Source organism: Leiobunum rupestre, chromosome 6 (assembly GCF_980474605.1).
Source record: "Leiobunum rupestre chromosome 6, qqLeiRupe1.1.hap1, whole genome shotgun sequence".
In the NCBI taxonomy this organism is placed as follows: Eukaryota; Metazoa; Arthropoda; class Arachnida; order Opiliones; family Sclerosomatidae; genus Leiobunum; species Leiobunum rupestre.
In genome coordinates, this window is record NC_143389.1 from 20,841,417 (window position 1) to 20,844,828 (window position 3,412).

At 34.5% G+C, this 3,412-nt stretch overlaps 1 non-coding gene across 1 annotated transcript; it reads right to left on the reverse strand.

The window, feature by feature from the left end:
• Nucleotides 1–3,339: 3,339 nt before the first annotated feature.
• Nucleotides 3,340–3,412, reverse strand: TRNAT-GGU (transfer RNA threonine (anticodon GGU)). Its single transcript has one exon. It is a non-coding gene; the product is annotated as a tRNA-Thr (tRNA).

Here is a 3,412-nt window from a genome sequence, read left to right on the forward strand (position 1 = left end):
CGCGAAAACTCTCAAAACATCGTTTCAGTTGAACTGTAGAGCAGTTTTGAGCGGAGGAAACGAAACTTTCGCTTCTTTTGGGCACCATGTGTGATAGATGCTGGGACCCTACTCTTCGCCCTCTGGCTACGTAAATACCAAGAGGACAATTGACGAAGTATTTATGGTCCCAGAAATTGGCGAGAGTTTCGTTGGATACACTTTTAAGGAGGCTTATATTTTACAACTTGGGTCTGAGGGTATCTGGTTTTCATTACGATTTATCTCATAAAAACTATGTTAGTTGGTCAATTTGAATTTAAATTTAAGGGAAATATAGATGATTATACAATGTAAATGGATAATAAGTATTTTTAGAAATTATTAAGTATTGGAATATATACAAATGGTTACAACAAAAATACAAAAATGGTTAACAAGATGTCGCGTAGTTTTTCTATACAATATTCAACAACGAATAAAACAATTTTGTATTACACTGTTTCTTAAAATAATCAATAATAATAATAATTATTATAATTTAAAAATTTTGTTAATTTTGATCTATTATTTTCCAAATTTGGAAAATAATTAAAAAAAAGCAATTTATCTATATAAATAAATTTCCATCAATTCCTATCAATTTGGATCGTTTTGGATCGAAACTATTGATTTTGACATCATTTTGATAATTTTTTCAGTGTTATTAAAATTTTTCAATTTTGAAAAAAAAAATATTTCAAACAATTTTGAGATAGTTGGTCGAATTTAGTTTATTTTTATATAATTTTTACAAAACTTTAAAATTGGGCTAATTTAGATATATTATATTCCAATTTTGGTCAAGTTTGATCAAATTGACCAAAATAAATACTTGGTTTTTAAAAAAAATCGCAATTAATCCAATTTTACACAACTTATAAATTTCCGTCAATTCCTATAAATTTTGATCGAAACTACTGTTTCTGATCAATATTTTTTCAATTTTATGTATTTTTTTTTCAATTTTGAAAAAAAATTATTTTAATCAATTTTGAAATATTTTTTTCAATGTTTGTATTTTTTATTTTTTTCTCACATTTTTTCCAATTTTAGCCATATCGGTTCATTTTCACCCATTTGGTTCAAATTGATCAAAATGTCATCAATTTTGATTTTTTTCGTCAAGTTTTATAAATTTTTTACAATTTTGGTATTTTAACTTTTTTTCAATTTTTTTAAAATTTTAACAGGGGGGACCCCAGGAATCGGTCCAAATCCTATGTTATTTTCAATGGGAAAATTTCCATTTTCTGTTATCAAAAACATTTTTCGTTGCCATGGCAAAACCGTTGCCCATTGAATAAAATCCCTTTAGGATTTTTCAAGTTACATTAAGGTCTATCAATCCCCCGAGGTTGAACAAAATCGGTGTGTAACACCTCGGATCGTCTCCTTGTTAGGCTAAATGGTGAGGCGTATGTATGGTTAATGCAAGATACTTTGCCTGAATTACTGGAAGACGTACATTAGCAACGAGGAGGCGCATGTGGTAATTGAACGACGGGGCCCCACCACATTGTAGCCGAAAAGAGCCTTGATGCGATGTTTCCTGAGCTCGATTGGTCGACGGGTCACTCTTGCGTTGTCCTCTCGATATCCCGACTTTTATCTCTGGGGACACATCTAAGAATTGGTTCGCGACATTGATGACCTACGACAACGAATAATTGATGCCAGTGAAACTATCCGTAACACGCCTGGAATCTTCGAAAGGGTTCAAGAATAATTTGTAGGTGGTCATTTTGAACAATTTTTGTGATTAAATTAAATTTGTACGTGTTTCGTGTTGTTTGAAGAATAAAAACATTTTAGTTCAATTAGTAAATTTCATTTAAACCAGTGTGACACTTTGAAACACCTTTGTTTAACGTAAAACGTAATTTACACACATATCCTACTTATTCTAATTTAATATCGCACATTTGATACAAGTGATCGTTTTCTTATCTATTTAGAAAAATAAAATAAAATGCTCAGTTAAAAGTCATAATTGGGTCCAAAGAATAAGAGAAACTGCACATTTGCCCGTTTTTCGACGTTTTGGAGGCTGATTTAGCAATGCATTTTGGGACTAATATTCATTCGTGATTTTCTTCTCAATATGACCCAAAGAACATGTCACTTAGTTTTTGATATTCTTGTTCGTAACACACTGTATAATTAAACAGGGTGGTTTGATGGGAGTATAAAGTCCGGATTATGGGTATAGTATAAGAAACAAAACCTTGTTATAAAAAACACAAACAAAAAAAACCTAACTCCACGCAAACCGTAGTTTCATTTGTGCGTTTCAAAAATTAGATTTTGTATAGATTAGTGCTTTACATTTCTAATTATAAAAATATTTAAAGAAAGGTTTTTTTTAATCTTTACAAAGGTCTACTTTGTAATTTGATATTCCGGATCTAGCTGTTTCTCCACAAACGTGTACGGTCCCTCAGAGCCAACGCAGTTAACTACCCTAGAGCCATCCGCATTGTAAGTGTATTAAGAGAACTTCGCTCACTCGGGAAAAACAGAAAAAACATTTTAGTACTCACGAAAATAAATGAAATCCAGGATAGAACGAAATTCGAAAGCCAACAAAGGTTACACCCCGGTTCCGTCATGAAAATGCTGGCCCAGACCTATCCCTCCCCCCACCAAAAAATCCTACTGAGTTTGTATCCCCCATCTTTTAAATGTCGTCGCAGTTTGGCTCCCCCCAAAATAAAAATACTAGCGACGCCACTGAGTTCGTCTCTTCCCGTCTGTTAAATGTTGGCCCAGTTAACCCCCACAAAATAAAAACCTAGCGACGCCACTGTCAAGGTGGCGAAGTTATACGCTATTCTCAAGTACATTTTGAGACAGGCAGGGCCGTCTTTACAGCTGTAGGGGACCTTGGACAAAACAAATTTGCATGGGTGCTACTCTGGTCTTAGACGCCACCATTGAGGTGACTACTTCCCCCTTTGGATACTGTCTTTTTAAATAAATAACGGCCGCGTGAGCCTCCTTACCATCGTCTATGAATCCATGGATTTCTATTTGGGGTTCTAAATCCGCGGGCTCTCTAGAACCATAATATCGGGGTATTTGTATCGTCGCTATCTCTGGAAGCTCCCCACACCACGCTTCAAATTTCCGCGCTAGATCACTAGATGATTGCGCATCCCATTTCTGCCCTCGACTCCACATTTCTTGGATAATAAGCTTCACTCTTGAGAATTTATTATTTAAAATTACGCAGGAATTAATATATATAGAAGTTTCATTTCAAATCAAGGAATACCTCTGCGTATTGTTCCATACCAGAGTGACTGAGAAAAATCATTTCACCTCGGGCAGGAATCGAACCTACGACCTTTGGGTTACCGTCCCAACGCCACTACCATTGGACTACCGAGGC